The sequence below is a fragment of the Bos indicus x Bos taurus genome, chromosome 15, assembly GCF_003369695.1.
Source record: "Bos indicus x Bos taurus breed Angus x Brahman F1 hybrid chromosome 15, Bos_hybrid_MaternalHap_v2.0, whole genome shotgun sequence".
NCBI lineage: Eukaryota > Metazoa > Chordata > Mammalia > Artiodactyla > Bovidae > Bos > Bos indicus x Bos taurus.
In genome coordinates this window covers 20,482,998-20,500,604 of record NC_040090.1, presented here as the reverse complement: position 1 = coordinate 20,500,604, position 17,607 = coordinate 20,482,998, and the positions used below count along the sequence as shown (strand labels likewise).

At 38.6% G+C, this 17,607-nt stretch overlaps 1 long non-coding RNA gene across 1 annotated transcript; it reads right to left on the bottom strand.

Annotated features, from left to right (window-relative positions):
- Positions 1–2,028: 2,028 nt before the first annotated feature.
- Positions 2,029–17,525, bottom strand: LOC113905435. Its single transcript, XR_003514671.1, has 3 exons — positions 16,880–17,525; positions 14,245–14,355; positions 2,029–2,457 (listed from the first exon to the last, which is right to left on the bottom strand). It is a non-coding gene; the product is annotated as an uncharacterized LOC113905435 (long non-coding RNA).
- Between the last annotated feature and the right edge of the window lie 82 nt (positions 17,526–17,607).

Genomic DNA, 17,607 nt, shown 5'->3' with positions numbered 1-17,607 from the left:
CAGGAAGATCCCCTGGAGCAGAGCATGGCCATCCATTCCAGTATTCTTGGCTGGAGAATCCCCATGAATAGAGGAGCCTGACGGGCTATAGTTCATGGGGTCACAAAGAGTCGGACACAACTGAGCACAAGCATGTGTAGCCCTTGAGACTTGGTTTTACTTGCTGCTAGGGCTGGAAGAAAAGTGGCGTAAGTGGTTTTTCATTCAGAAGATATGATGGACACTACAGTGTCAACTGCCTTCCATTTTGGACATAGAGGAGTGAAGAAAAAAATGAAGAAAGTTTCCACATTTCTCCTTTCTCCTAAAAAAAGTGAAAACGTTTTATGCAGCTCATTTGACTTTATGGCATTTCACATCATATGAAAAACAAGATAAAAACATAAATAACTTTTTTGTTATAAGCATAAATAACTTTTTTCCTTTGACCCAAGATGAGTTCAGGTAACTTTCCCCAGTTGGAACTGATCTTTTTCATCAGAGAATGGACCTCAGAAGAAATGTTCTCAAACATGTGTTTTGATCAATGTAGATTTCAAAGAAATTCAGGGTCTGGGGGAAAAAACCCTCACTGTGAAAAACAGTTCCAATAAGAAAAAAAAACTTGTAAACAAATGTTCATTGCAACATTATTCATAATAGTCGAAGAGTGGAAATACCCCAAATGCCCATCAAGTGATGAATGGATAGATAAAACGTGGTATATCCACACAATGAAATATTATATGGCTATATAAAGGGATGAAGTACTGATTCATGCTACAATATGGATGAACTTTGAAAGCATTATGCTAAGTGAAAAGAAGCTAGTCACAGAAGGACTATATATGGTATGATTTCATGTATATGAACTATCTTGAATAGAACTATCCATAGGGATAGAAAGAAGATTCTCAAGGAGTATAAAGAAAGAGAATCAGAAGTCAGTGCTAAACATTGAATTTTACATGTTAAAAAGGTGAATTTTATGGTATATTTCAAATTTTTAACATAGAGAAGAAAGCAAGTATATGTATTGGATATACATATAAAAACCTGCCAGTGCAAAACTATCTCTGACTTTGAGATTAAATCCATTCACTCATGACTCAGAAGAAATATTTATGCTTATATTATTTTTACTTTTCTAATTAATAGTAATTCCTTTGATATTGTACATTTAGAAATACCTACCCTTCCAGATGAAATGGAAACAGTTTTGTAACATCTGTTTATTAAAAATACTGTGGCTTATGTTGCCTTGTTCAGGTATCATTTTTTTTTTTCTTTACTCAGTTCAGTTCAGTTCAGTCACTTAGTTGTGTCCGACTCTGTGATCCCATGAATCGCAGCACGCCAGGCCTCCCTGTCCATCACCAACTCCTGGAGTTCACCCAGACTCACGTCCAACGAGTCAGTGATGCCATCCAGCCATCTCATCCTCTGTCGTCCCCTTCTCCTCCCGCCCCCCAATCCCTCCCAGCATCAGAGTCTTTTCCAATGAGTCAACTCTTCACATGAGGTGGCCAAAGTACTGGAGTTTCAGCTTTACCATCATTCCTCCCAAAGAAATCCCAGGGCTGATCTCCTTCAGAATGGACTGGTTGGATCTCCTTGCAGTCCAAGGGACTCTCAAGAGTCTTCTCCAACACCACAGTTCAAAAGCATCAATTCTTTGGCGCTCAGCTTTCTTCACAGTCCAACACTCACATCCATACATGACCACTGGAAAAACCATAGCCTTGACTAGATGGACCCTTGTTGGCAAAGTAATGTCTCTGCTTTTCAATATGCTATCTAGGTTGGTCATAACTTTCCTTCCACGGAGTAAGTGTCTTTTAATTTCATGGCTGCAGTCACCAACTGCAGTGATTTTGGAGCCCAAGAAAATAAAGTCAGCCACTGTTTCCACTGTTTCCCCATCTATTTCCCATGAAGTGATGGGACCGGATGCCATGATCTTCGTTTTCTGAATGTTGAGCTTTAAGCCAACTTTTTCACTCTCCACTTTCACTTTCATCAAGAGGCTTTGTAGTTCCTCTTCGCTTTCTGCCATAAGGGTGGTGTCATCTGTATATCTGAGGTCATTGATATTTCTCCTGGCAATCTTGATTCCAGTGGCCTGAGTATTTATTCCAGTTCCCTGCTGAGGTCCTCACGCAAACCTGCCTGCTGCCTTTGCTGTGAATCCCATCCTCTCCTGCTTCCCCAGGGACCTCCTTTCCAGCCTCATCTCCTTAAAACCACATGGACTTAGCAGCCTGATGCACTTGTGGTTTCCTCAGATAATCCAGTCCTCCTGGGTCTCTGTGCCTTTATACATCATGTGCTCTCTGCATGGAAACTTCTGGTGTGTGGGTAGTAATAATCAAAAAGCTGTTGATGCCAGGACTTCCCTTGCGGTCCAGTAATTGAGTCCACAGTTCCAGTGCAGGAAGCCTGGGTTTGATTCCCGGTCAACGAACTAGATCCTGTATTCTGCAACCAAGACCGGGGGCAAATAAAGAGAGAGAGAGACTGATAGCTTTCTTTTGGAGGCAGTACTCAAAGAACTTGCAAATAAATTAGATACAGGGTAGGAAAGAATGAGGAATTAAGATTGCCTGACTTAAGTCAGAATTTAAGCTTCAGACTTAAATAACTTTTCAGGTGGTACTACCATTTTCCATGTTTAGGAAGACCAGGATCAGGGAGCACCAGGATTAACACGGTAACTCTAAGCTGTCCATGAGACAGCAAGTAGAGATACCAAAGATAGATATATTAGTTTGGAGTGAGATAATATGTGTTTGGAATACAAAGGAAATATTTGTGCTAGATGTATAAATCTGGGAGTTGTCAGCACAAAAGTAATGTTTAAAACCATAAAAATAAATACAGTCACCTAGGGAGAAAATGTTTCCAAAGAGTGCTCAATAAGTGGTTTTTTTGTTTTTTGTTTTTTTGCTCAGTCATGTCGGACTCTTTGCGACCCTATGGATGGTAGCCCGCGAGGCTCCTCTGTCCACGGGATTTTCCAGGCAAGAATACTGAAGTGGGTTGCCATTTCCTTCTCCTGAATTTAGAGAGTATATACTTGTAAAAACTGTGAAACAACCATCCAAAACAGAAAACTATGTAACAACTCTGCCTTCAAAGGAATGAAAAGGAATCAACCCAAACCCCTGTAAACACTAACGCAATGAAAATCTATAATCCATCACTTTCCAAATATACTCTTAGCTATAAACTTCTATAAAAGGATAGAGGAGAGAAAATTTTGTTTTTTGTTAAGTAGTAACAAATTGTGCCATAATTTATTCAACAAGTCCCTTTTATTTTGAAACATGTATTTCCCCAAAGTTTTGTGTAATTCATAAATAATTTTTATATCCTCCATAAATATTCAACACTTTTTTCTTCACTTTTTTTAAAGTTTTAATTTTACATTGGAGCATAGCCGATTAACAATTTGTGATAATTTCAGGTGGACAGCAAAGGGACTCAGCCATACATGTACATGTATCCATTCTCCTCCACACTGCGCTCCCATCCAGGCTGCCACATAACATTGAGCACAGTTCCCTGTGCTACACAGTAGGACCTTGTTGGCTATCCATTTTAAATATAGCAGTGTATTCCAGGGAAGAATGGGGGGAAGAAATAGTTAGGGACACTTTTTTTTTCCTAATAGAAACCAGCTTTCCAGAGAAGAGGCCTGCTCAGAATAGACTTTGATTCCCAAAGTCAAACAGAAAAAGTAACTCAGAACAGTAAAAGTGAGAAGAAGAGAAGCAGCAGGTCTAAGTGCTAGATGGGGAAGGGATCCCTGCTCAGCACTGTGGAGAAAGCAGAGATACCTAAGGAGGATTTATCAAGTTTACTGGATGTTTGTCAATCTATTTTTAAAGTCTTTTTTTCCATCTCCCCTACATAATCTTTAGCAAACTCACCATTACTAACTAAATGATTTTCATGCAGGGAGCTCTCCACAGTGAATTAAATGCCAAGTCGTGACTCAGGTGGGCTGGTGACATGAAGAGAAACTACACAGCCAGTTTCTGGGCTACAATTTTTTTTTTTTTAATGGCAATGCAATGAACACTTTTGGAGTTACATCTCTGCATATGTTCGGAATTACTTCCTTGGCACAAATTTCTAGATACTGCATTAAAAAGAATAAACCATTTTTAAGGCTTTTTATACACACTGCCAAAATGTCCTCCAGAAAAACTGAACTAATGTATCACTAGCAGAATACTAGAGTGTTCGTTTCCTCACACCTACATTCTAATCTTCAAGGAATTAGTGAGAAAGGATGGTAATTCCCTGTTTTAACATGACTATCACCATCTACTAAATTTTTTTAACATCACCCTAACTGGTCTCCTTGTTTCTGATCTTTCTCCGTGTCAGTTCATTCTGTATGTCACCGTATGATTAATCTTTTTATAGTAGGATTCCTATGCCAGTATTCCCCTGTTCAAAAATCTTCAATGACTCCTCACTATCTACTTAATTAAGTATAAACTCATCAGTCTGTCATCTAAAATGCTGCTCAATCTGGCCTCATCACAAATTTCCAATCTTGTTTCAGTCTCAACTTTCCTACACATACCTTATGATCTGGTCAAAATCATATAGTCATTGTTTTCAGAACATGACCCATAATTTCTCATCTTCAGAGTGTAATAGTCCCGGGATGAAAATTCGTATCACAAGGTCTTCAAATCTCCCCTCCCTTGCCCATGGCAGAGTTTGCTAATTACTCATCATTCTCTTTCCCACTGAGCTGGCCCAGAGTATCTCCACACAGAGCTACAGATAGTCACTACCAATGAACTGGAATCGGCACTTGATATAAAACTAACTTGCCATTCCTGTAATAGTCCTTTCACCTAGTTGGCTTTCACCCAAGCTCCTCTCTTGAACTTGTTCCTATAAATTAAGGCTCATTTCTAATGAGCCTTTCCCAAATCTACTCTCCACCTCCAATCCTCTTAACCCATTACATGGCACTTAGACTTCTTCATTTCATCTTGTTTTATTACTTGTGAGCTATCTTTTGCCCTTTTTGAATCATATGTGTCAAGGCAATAGTAGCAAAGAGTTCAGAGTCTATAACCAGACTGCCATGGTTCAAATCCTGGATCTGTCTCAACTAGCTCTGGATATTTGAGCAAGCTTTTTAACATCTTTGGGTTGTAGTGCCCTCATCTGTAAAATGGACATAATAACTGGACCAACCACAGAAAGTTGTGAGGATTCAATGAGAAAATGCAAGTCAACTGCTTAGCTAAGTGCCACACACATATTAAGTCTTCAGAAATGTTATATATTTTTAAAAATTGAAATGTAGGGTTACCATGCTGCTAAGTCACTTCAGTCATGTCCGACTCTGTGCGACCCCATAGACAGCAGCCCACCAGGCTCCGCTGTCCCTGGGATTCTCCAGGCAAGAACACTGGAGTGGGTTGCCATTTCCTTCTCCAATGCGTGAAAGTGAAAAGTGAAAGTGAAGTTGCTCAGTCGTGTCCGACTCTTATCGACCCCATGGACTGCAGCCTACCAGGCTCCTCCGTCCATGGGATTTTCCAGGCAAGAGTACTGGAGTGGGGTGCCATCGCCTTCTCCGAGAAGGGTTACCATATGACTTAGCAATTCCATTTCTAGGTGTAAATCCAAGAGAATTTTGTTCACATATGTTCATGTAAAAACTTATACAGTAAATGAATGTTTCTAGTAGCATTATTTTTTGAGTCAAAATTGGAAGTAGCCCAAATTCCGTCAATTGATGAATAAATAATATGTGGTATATTCACACAATGGAATATTCAGCCATAAAAGTGAATGCAGTATTGATGCAAACTACAACAGAGATGAATCTTGAAACCATGCTAAATGAAAGAAGTCAGTCACAAATGACCATATAATATTGTATGGTTCCATTTATATGAAATATCCAGAATAAGCAAACCCATAGAGACAGAAGTAGATTAGCGGTTGCCAGCAGAGGATAAGGGGGAAAGGAGAGGGATTGATTAAGTTGAGGTATGAGGCTTCTCTTTTGAGTGATGAAAATGTTCTAGAATTAGATGGTGGTGATGGCTGCACACTATTGTGATTATACTAAAACCCAAGGAATTGTGCATTTTAACATGGTTAAAATGATAAATGTTATGTGAATATCTCATTATTGAAAAATGTTGTTTATATTACTATTCATCTTTGTATCCCCTTGAGTGTCTCAGTTAAGTTCAGTCACTCAGTCGTGTCCGACTCTTTGTGACCCCACGAACCGCAGCACACCAGGCCTCCCTGTCCATCACCGGAGTCCACCCAAACCCACGTCCATCGAGTCGATGATGCCATCCAATCATCTCATCCTCTGTCTCCCCTTCTCCTCCTGCCCTCAATCTTTCCCAGTGTCAGGGTCTTTTCCAATGAGTCAGCTCTTTGCATCAGTTGGCCAAAGTATTGGAGTTTCAGCTTCAATATCAGTCCTTCCAATGAACACCCAGGACTGATCTCCTTTAGGATGGACTGGTTGGATCTCCTTGCAGTCCAAGGGACTCTCAAGAGTCTTCTCCAACACCACAGTTCAAAAGCATCAATTCTTCAGCCCTCAGCTTTCTTTATAGTCCAACTCTCACATCCATACTCGAGTGTCTAAAGAGATATTATTAAGGAAGTATGTTTTTTTAAGGTAAAGATATTTAATATGACCTTAAATGCTAAGGTGAAATGATTTGCGCAACTTCTATAAATTATATTATTATAATTTGCATGCAGAAAAAATCATAGATAGATGATCATATATTGCTCTGTAGAAATTCCAAGAATAGACTAGGCCCAACTAAAACAAAACAGTTCCAACAATCCTGGGATTACACTCAGCTAAAATACAAGCCAGCAAAAAATATTAATGGGGAACTAAAGAAGATCTATAAATATTCACTGATTATTTTTTAAAAACTTAATTAAAACAAAAAGGTTATTTTTTAAACCACTTAAAATCATTTTTTACATATTAATATACACATTGACAAGGGGAAATGATCTCGTTTGTCATTTCCCACTATATGTAGATGGGCATACACATTTATAAGCTTTCCAAAGGTTAACTTGACAATATGTTATACCATATACATGGGCCTCCCTGGTGGCTCAGTGTAAAAGAATCCTGCAAGGCAAGAGAAGCAGGTTCGAAGAAGATCCCCTGGGTTGTGAAGATACCCCAGAGAAGGAAATGGCAACCCACTCTAATATTCTTGCCTTGGAAATTTCATAGACAGTGGAGTCTGGTGGGCTGCAGTCCATGGGATCAAAAGAGTTGGAGATGACTTGGCAACTAAACCACCACCATCATACTACATACATATATTTATGGCTAGAAAAAGGTCTAGAACGATGTCCTCCAAGTGGTATACTTGGATGTAGAATGAGGCAACTTTGTCCCCTGTCCTCATCACCTAAAATTTTCTACCATAAACATAAATGTTGCTTTTGTAATAGAAAATAGTAAAAGTTTTTTGAACTTTTACTTAAGTTTTTTGAAAAGTGGAGGCAGGAGGAACCAGTTCACTTTGTTGCAGTCAACTTGTCAATTTTTTTACTTTTATGAGTAAATCAGGACACTATTAAGCTTATTAGTGGTATACCTAGAAAATTATAAATAGGTAAAATATAGAAGTAATTGAGGAGATATTAGATCTACAATTAGATGGATGATCCATGAGATATTACCTTTACAAACCAGTAATGCAAAAGTGCAATGATTAGGTTCATGAAAATAGCCAAGGCAATAATCTCTCATGATGTTTAAGAATAGAATCTCCATGATGTTTAAGAGTAGAAATAAGATTGAATTAAGAATTCAATCTTAATGAAGCAAATAACTAAATTGCTGTCTAAAATGATTATTCCAATAGTGAACAGAGACAGCCTTTTTATACCCTTCTCAGTACTGAATGTAACTAACAAAAATTTACTTTTCATCTCTTACATTATTAGTAGATTTATTTATTGCTGTTCAGATTTCTTCTTTTAACTTTAATGGTGTCTTATAAGGTCTAAAAATGTTAAATTTTATGAGGTCAAATGTATCAATCTTGTTCTTTATCATTTTTCCTTTGCTTTTATTATTAGAGAGTTCTTCACTCTAGGAGAAGATATTCTCCACCTGTCTTGTCTTCTAACTCTTTTGTGGGGTCATTTTTTTTTTTAATTCTTAAAGCCATCTGGAGTTTATTTTGGAAATAGATGTAAGAGAGACAACTCTTAAACACATTTTTAAGACATTACACATTATAACAGAGTCTGTACAAAGAAAATAATTGCAATATTAAATGTGTCCAAGGAGTCATCACTTAACAAAATTTCCTATGACATAAGCTTTTAAACAGTTTCTTCAGAGTTCACTCAAAAAGGATTGGGCTATGTGGAAACTAACTTTTAACAGTTTTCTTTCGGTACAGTTGTCTTTTTACTAATTACCTTTTATATTGTTTGGATGTTTTACAAAGAGGGCTTCCCAAGTGGTGCTAGTGGTAAAGAACCTGCTTGCCAATGCAGGAGACATAAGAGACGAAGGTTTGATTCCTGGGTCAGGAAGATCCCCTGGAGGACAGCATGGCAACCCACTCCAATATTCTTGCCTGGAGAATCCTATGGACAGAAGAGCCTAGAGGGCTAAAGTCCATGGGGTCACAAAGAGTCAGATACAACAAGCAACTCAGCAGCAGCACATATTGCTTTGCTATTAACTGGAAATTTATTTTAAAAGAAAAAAAGAAAGAAAAAGTGTGGTCTTCATTGAATGAGATGCTGGTATCACATGTCAGAGACATCTTGAATTTCACCTTTTCATGACTAAAAGAAAAGAAAAGAAACTTCATGATTCATAGGGTGTGAATCATAAACAAATTACTGAATGATGAAGTGAATTCTAATGACAATGGAGTGAAGTGGAAATCCTATTGGGTAGAAACCAGAAATCCTAGTTTCAGTGCTCCCCCTGATTCACTTGGTAAATTTCCTCAGATAAATTTCTTAAAATATCTGCACCTGTTTGCCAGTGCATGAAACAAGGATCTTAGAAAAGATGGACTTATGAGTTAACATGTTAAATATTAAAAGCATCTTAAACTAAAAATCTTCATGAATAAGGTCAGCCATTCTAGTCATCACAGCTTAGGAAGCCTAAAATATTTCCTTATTTAATGTCTACTCTTCAAGGCTCAGCAGTTATTTCAGTGTGCATAAATTCTCAAAGGCTTATTGAGGGTTGTAGAACATTAGAGGTGAATGTTTTAGGAATAACAGATATCTCATGTTACTGCTAATGAGACTGAAACAGTATTTTAAGAAATCTAAGACTTCCCTGATAGCTCACAGGTAAACAATCCACCGGCCAATGTAGGAGACACGGGTTCAATCTCTGGTCTGGGAAGATTCCCCATGCTGTAGACTAAACCCGTGGGCCACAACAATTGAGCCTGTTAGAACCTGTGAGCCATAACAACTGAGCCCACGTGCCGCAACTACTGAAGCCCGCTCTCCCTAGAGCCTGTGCTCACAACAAAAAAAGCTACTGTAATAAGAAGCCCTAGAGAGTAGCTCCCATTTACCCCAACTAGAGAAAAACCCTCATAGCAATGAAGACCCAGCACAACCAAAATAAATAAAATTACATATATGTATAAAAGAAATCTAACCTTCCTCTCAATTTCTGCTACTTCTCTTTTAAGATATTTCACCTTTTGAGTTGCTAATCACATTGTCGTTGTTCAGTCGCCAAGTCATGTCCAACTCTCCGTGACCCCATGGACTGCAGCACCCCAGGCTTCCCTGTCCTTCAATCTCTCCCAGAGTTTACCTAAGTTCATATTCATTGCATCAGTGATGCCATCCAACCATTTCATCCTCTGTTGCCCTCTTCTCCTTCTGCCTTCAATCTTTCCCATTATCAGGGTCTATTCTAAGACCCTAAACACATAGATGTCCAAAAAAGCTCACAAAAAGACATATGCTCCAGAAATTTATGTTTACTAACACTCATGTGTATAATAACATTATGTATGTAAACACATGCTTGCTCACAAGCATATCCTCAGATTTATCTTTCACACATTAATGAAAAGAACTAATAAAACCAGGTAGTGAGCAAATCAGTAAGATTATTGATGACTAAAAACTTCTGAATCCACAACTGGTAAAACATTCTCTGCTTAATGTTATCCAGGCCCTCAGAAAAACCAATGAAAAGGAAAATTTATTTCTTAATTAATTCAGCAGATATGAATTGAGCATCTGCCAACCACTGTGCTAGACAACCATATGAAATGGCTGATAGTCAAACTTTTTTTTTTTTTTTTACTTACAACAGTGGCAATTTCATGTAGTTCAACCCAAGAAAATTACAGAGGTTCCTTAGGTAGGGAAAGAAGATAAGAGAGTTGAAAATCATAAGAAAAATAAAAGTTTCCAAAATAACAGAAGAAATAAGAGGGAATGAAAGGAAAGGGAAAGAACATTGAATCAGGAAATGGGAAAAAAGGAATATATAAACAAAACAGAACAATAAAACCATATGGCAATAAAAACTTAAAAATTATTAAAAATTTTTTAAATTGAAGTATAGTTGACATACTACATTATATTAGTTTACTAGCACCACCTAGGAAGCACATAATCGACATGCAACATTACATTAGTTTCAAGTATGAGACCCAGGTTCGGTCCCTGGGTTGGGAAGATCCCCTGGAGAGGAAATGGCAATCCACTCCAGTACTATTGCCTGGAAAATCCCACGGACAGAGGAGCCTGGTAGGCTACAGTCCATGGGGTTGCAAAGAGTTGGACACAACTGAGCGATTTCACTTCATTTCACTTCATACACATAATGATTCAATATTTGTATATACTATAGCGAAATGATTACCATTACAAATTTCATTAGCATCCATCACCATACATATTTTTTTTTAATTTTCTTATAAGGACTTTTAAGATCTACTCAGCAACTTTCAAACATGCAACACAGTATTATTAACTATAGTCGCCATGCTGTACATTACATCCCCATTACTTATTTATTTTAGAACCGGAAGTTTGCATCTTTTGACCCTCTTCACCCATTTCTCCCACTCCCCATGCCCCACCTCTAGCTACCTACTCTGTTCCCTGCATCTATGAGCTTGAGTTTCTGTTTTTCTGTTGAAAAACTAATAAATTCTTAAGAATTTAATTCACTCAATAAATATTGAGTGTCTAACACTATATAGATAATTTCAGAGTAGGTACAAAAGAAAGAGAAAACATTATTCTCCGTAGAGAAGAAAGATCAATGTGCCCCCCTGCTTTTAAATTCTAAATTGAGAGGATAAAAGAGAAAATGAAAAAAAAAATATTGAGGCACTGGGAGAGCTAAAACAGGGAAAACAGTAGTAGAATTAAAAAAAAAAAAGGTATAAATTCAACCAATACAAATCCAAGAAAAAGACATCAAAGTTGGAAAGAAATAAAATAGGAGTCCTGATAATAGGGAAAAGATTCTGTGTCAGTGTCACCTGTTAGCACAAGAATGAAAAGTATAAATCAAATTATCAGAGAAGCCAAAGAAAGTAAATTTTTCAAAACGTTTTAAAATCTCTTTTGCCACATAGAAAGTTATATTTACTTCCAATTTTTATAATTAAAGGCAAACAAATAATAAAATAGATAATTTGTATATATAGGTAAATTCCAAATATATGTAAATATAATTATTTTTGGCTCCACTACAAGGCATGGGGGAATCTTACTTCCCCCACCAAGGATGGAACCTGTACCTCCTGCATTGGAAATACAGAGTCTTAACCACTGGACCGCCAGTGAGTTCCCCTCAAGTTTTATATTTTGATGTAATGATTTCCTTTTAATAAATTACACGAAAACAAATAATCCAAGACTATCCAGATAGAAAATAAAATTAGAAAATTACTTAAATAGAGCCCTCTATAGGTGGCTCAGATGGTAAAGAATCTGCCTGCAATGCAGATCCCTGGCACGGGAAGATCCCCTGGAGTAGGAAATGACAACTCACTCCCATGTTCTTGCCTGGAGAATCCCCATGGACAGATGAGCCTGGCAGGCTACAGTCCGTGGGGTCGCAGAGTCAGACACAACTGAGTGACCAAAACTTTCACTTGCACTTTCACTTTACACTTTTATCATTAAGAATAACCTAAGACACATAACATTTTAGCACAGAAAGGAGTCAGAATTCATTCAGACCAAACCCTCAATGTCTCAGGGCTTCCTTGGTGGCTCAATTGGTAAAGAATACACCTGCAATGCAGGAGACCTGGGTTTGATCCCAGGACTGAGACAATCCCCTGGAGAACGAAATGACAATCCCCTCCAGTATGTTTGCCTGGTAAATCCCATGGACAAAGGAGCCTGGCAGGTTATAGTCCATGGTGTTGCAAGAGTCGGACATGACTTAGCAACTAAATCACCACCACCTCAGTGTCTCAAGAGGTAGAGAGAGTGATGAGAAATGATCTGTTCAAAGCTAGAGAGAAACAGACCTAGGAATAGAACTTACCCTTTTATTCACTTCATGGTCAGGAGATCCTGCCATGTGCCTTACAAAGTACAAAAACTGGTAAACTTTGCTTCTGGCTCTCAAGTTGATATCAGAATGGCAGTGCCAAGGGTGGGTAAAGGAGACCTATTTTTGTTATTGTTATTGTTTAATAACCAAGTCATGTCCGACTCTTTGTGATTTCATGGCCTGTAGCCTGTCAGGCCCTTCTGTCCATGGGATTTCCCAAGCAAGAATACTGGAGTAGGTTGCCATCTCCTCTACCAGGGGATCTTCCCAACTCAGGGATCGAACCTGCACCTCCTGCATTAGCAGGTGGATTCTTTACTGCTAAGCCACCAAGGAAGCAAAGGAGACCCATAAACTCTACTAAAGCTATTAGTGTGCATCAGTAAAATAAACAGTGTTTTAAAACCCTCAATGTATATGTCAAAACTTAGTCATTGAGAACTCTCATTTTGAGAGCTTGAAGCCAGGGTGGTACATAAAATAACAAAGGAGAATTCTACACCAATGAAGGATAAACAGCATCCTAAGTTGTGGATTTCCTAACAGGTCTTCTATACAATGTTGTGCCTTTAATCAGTACCAGCATCATCAATACTTCATTATTATCCTTCTTTGATGCAGAATAAATGAATGATTCTTAAACACGGTCAGTTGCATAGCTAAAAGTATGTGATTTGTCTAAACTCTCTCTTCAGACATTGTGCATGACAGTGTGGTTTTGAAACTGATGCCAAATAAACTTGTGTATGAAAAAAAATCTGTTTGGTTAGAACACTATGATTACCTGAACATGGATTTACAAAAAAAAAAAAAAAGGTCAAAAAAACTGTGCAGCAATCAGAGAATAAGATTATGATGATAAAATGAGTCCAATGAGGGAAAGAAATAGCTGTAAAAACGCCAAGGTCTAAACAAAGAGTGAGAGTTTTCTGACCGTGTCACAGGCCCCAGAGAGCATCTCAGAACCATACTGATTCAAGTTTCCTATGTGCTCCATTCGGACTCTAAGGATTGCTGGTTTTTTACCATGATGTGGTTCCTGTTACCACCCACAGCATGACACAAAATCAAGTGATCAGGAAGCCAGATAACCTCTCATACTGTTTTTTATTTTATCTTGTTATTAACAGTCATTATTCTTAAATGATAGAATTAAATGGGAGCTCTAGTCAAAAGCTTTAGAGAGCTTTAAGTAAATGTTTAAAACAAAGTCTTTAACCCTTCTGACTATCTGTTGAATCTGAAAATACTTGCATACAGATATATAATCAGCCTTGAAGCGTAGGAGTCTTTTATCTTCCACCTACTGATTTTACTGGGATAAATTAAAACAGGAAAAATCTGATGATGAAATACCAAGGCTAAAATGTCACCAACACCTAAGTTCCACAAAGTCATTTCTTCTGCTCCAAGTAGTCTAGTGACACAGCTATCATTGTGCCTTATAATGTGGATGTGACCCTAACATTGCAGAGCTTTGAGGCTGCAGCCTTAACACTTCCTGTCACAGTCTTTGAGTCAGTCCTCATGCCCACACAATACAGCGAGTTTCCATTTCATTCTTGAGTTGACACAGGTAAGCGGATGGGTATGTGCTCAAACTCAGAGATGTTTTATCACATTAATCCAAGTCCATTAATCTCATTGCTCTACTTTTTTTCTTTCTTTTGAAATTAAACAATTCTTACCTCTTGCCCTTCACTGCTTGATAATAAAAGGCACTGGGAAGAGTCAAGAGCTGGGCTACCACTTGGTCAATGACTCTCTAAGACCCTTCAAACTTCATGCTTCAGTATTCTCTGTAAAGAGAGAATCATAATGTTTAGCCCAGTTCTGCAAATGACCAGAAAAAAAGCACTTAAAATGTTATGGGAGAAAAAGCATAAGAATACTGACTTTAAAAAAGCAAGTGGCACAAAATAAGAAATAAATAGAGCAAAGAAATAGCAGAAGAAATCAACAATCTTAAACAATGTTGTTACTATTTTCTCTCTTTGCTACCTAATTTCAAAATACCTTGCAGCTCCACAGTGGTTGAAGTCTGTGTTCATACTGCCAAGTGCTGTGATATTCTCCGGAAGCCAATATGATCACAGGGAAATGTGCAGGGCTGTCATTCACCACTGAGAAACAGAATTTTATTTCTGTATCTGACTCCCCTCTTAGACTATAAACTCTGATATTTGATGTGAACACAAAGCCACATTTGTTTTGGTCCAGATACAATGACTATTTGTATCTCCAAATACAGTGTAATGCACTTTTTCTACCTGAAAACAAATTACTTTCATCCCTCCAAAAAAAGTGTATTGAAGGAATTCCATGGTATTCCAGTGTTTAGGGCTCCATGCTTTCACAGCTGAGGGCCTGGGTTCGATTCTTGGTCGGAGAACTAAGACCCCACAAGCCACAGGGCACAGCCAAAACATAAAATAAAATAGAAAATGAAATAGTATTTTAAAAATTCAAAATAAAAATGTACTGAGCATGAACATAAAAGAACTCTGTCAGGTTCTCTGGAGGCTAAAGATGAGTAAGTCTGTTCTTTCCTTTGATAAGAACTTTACTCAGCCCACATTCTTAGATATAGCTTAGATTAAATTCTCCCCCAGAACAGAGACTGTGGTGTTTCTCTCTGTATCCTCAGGGCTAAATGAATGAATAAATAGAAGAATGAGTGTTCCAGTAGAGATGTTCCCTGTTTAAGACGTAAACTACAAGAAATCATTTCTAGCCTCTTCACAGTGTAATCAAAATTGCTTAAGAACAATAAAAGGATTGAGGAGATATCTATTATAGAAACAGTTTAAAGAACAAAGTGGACAAATGGAAATCGAGGAAAGACTGGGAGAACGAAAAAGAAAAAGCACTGTCTAGAAGGAATCAGTGGAAACAGAGGCTGACTTTATTTGGAGGGGGGGCTCCAAAATCACTGCAGATGTTGACTGTAGCCATGAAATAAAAAGACACTTACTCCTTGGAAGGAAAGTTATGACCAACTTAGACAGCATATTAAAAAGCAGAGACACTACTTTGCCAACAAAGGTCCATCTAGTCAAAGCTATGGTTTTTCCAGTAGTCATGCATGGATGTGAGAGTTGGACTATAAAGAAAGCTGAACGCCAAAGAATTGATGCTTTTGAACTGTGGTATTGGAGAAGACTCTTGAGAGTCCCTTGGACTGCAAGAAGATCCAACCAGTCCATCCTAAAGGAGATCAGTCCTGAGTGTTCATTTGAAGGACTGATGTTGAAGCTCAGATTCCAATATTTGGCCATCTGATACGAAGAGCTGACTCATTTGAAAAGACTCTGATGCTGAGAAAGATTGAAGGCAGGAGAAGGGGACACCAGAGGATGAGATGACTGGATGGCATCACCAACTCAATGGACATGAGTTTGAGTAAACTCTGGGAGTTGGTGATGGACAGGGAGGCCTGGCGTGCTGCAGTCCATGAGGTCACAAAGAGTCGAACACGACTGAGTGACTGATCTGAACTGCACTGAGAAGGAATCAGTGAAGACAAAATTTCTGCAGAAAACAGCAAGAATTCAGTTGATTCTAAATATTCAGAATAAAGTAGGCAATTACCTTTGCAGGAAAAAATAAAATTTGGTGGAAATTGAATTAATCAACGATTAGAAAGGGGGAAAAACATTTCTTCTGGCTTCTACCAAATGTTGAGCCACTTTGGCCAAAGCATGGAACCTTAAGTAATGTTCCAAAGAGTTGTTACCAGTGTTGTTTGGACAAGGCAGTGTGTGAACTCCCACTATGTGCTCTGTCCACCTGCTGCCTTCATCACTTGAGGTGGTAATTCTCAAACTCTTTGGTCTCAGGACCTCTTCACATTTTTTAACATTATTAAGGATCTCCAAAGAGCTCTTACTTACATGAATTATATCTAATGATATATACTATGCTGTGCTGTGCTTAGTCAGTCGGTGGTATCCCACTCTTTGAGATCCCATGGTCTGTAGCTCACCAGGCTCCTCTGTCCATGGGATTCTCCAGGCAAGAATACTGCAGTGGATTGCCATGCCCTCCTCCAGGGGATCTTCCCAACCCAGGGATCAAATCCAGGTCTCCCCCATTGCAGGTGGATTCTTTACTGTTTGAGCCACCAGGGAAGCCCAAAATACTGGAGAGGGTGGCCCATCCTTTCTCCAGGGAATCTTCCTGACCCAGGAATCGAACTGGGATCTCCTGAATTGCAGGTGGATTCTTTATCAGCTGAGCTACCAGGGAAGCCCTGATATTTATCATATTATCTGTTAAACTGAGAAATTTTCATATTATTTCAAATCAACAAAGTGTACTTACTTTTGGCTATATTTCTGCATAGGCTCAAGATTTCAGACGACTATTTATAAAAAAAAAAAAAAAGAGGTTATAGCTATCCTGCCAAGTATGACTAAAGCTAGCTAATAAAAGTACAGGGAAAAAAAAAAAACTAAGAACAGGCAAATTTTATTAATCTCTATAAAAAACGTACGTGCTGATACTTAAATCTACTACCATAGAAAATAATGGAAAACACAAAACACATGCAAGCACTCTATTAGCTGGGTGATGACATCGTTACCCGTCGAATGGCCTCTGGAAATTTCCGCTGTACATTCAGGAGGCAACGACAGCGAAAAAGGCAAATTATGTCTTTGTACCATAAAGGAAATAGTTTTGACCACGGAGACCCCTTGAAAGGATCTTGGAGACGGCCCAGACATGGCGAGCCGCGATTTGAAATCCAATGTAATCAACTGATTTTTAAGGTCACTTCCCATTTCATATGCTCTGATAAAGATTTTGTTCTCCTTCGCGGACCACCCTTTGAGACCTAAGATCTTAAGATAGAGCTCGTCGCCTAGTGAAACACAAATCGAAAATCCCTGGACGCGCCAGAGGGAGGGTTCAGCAGGTGGTTTCTGTTTAGCGCTGGGAGGTGAACTCACGCTGCCCTGAGTCGGCGGAGGACGCGGGGTCTAGAAACCAGTCCCAAACCCGCCACCCGCGCGCCAAGGCGGGGCCAGAACTGGCTGCAGGCGGCCGGA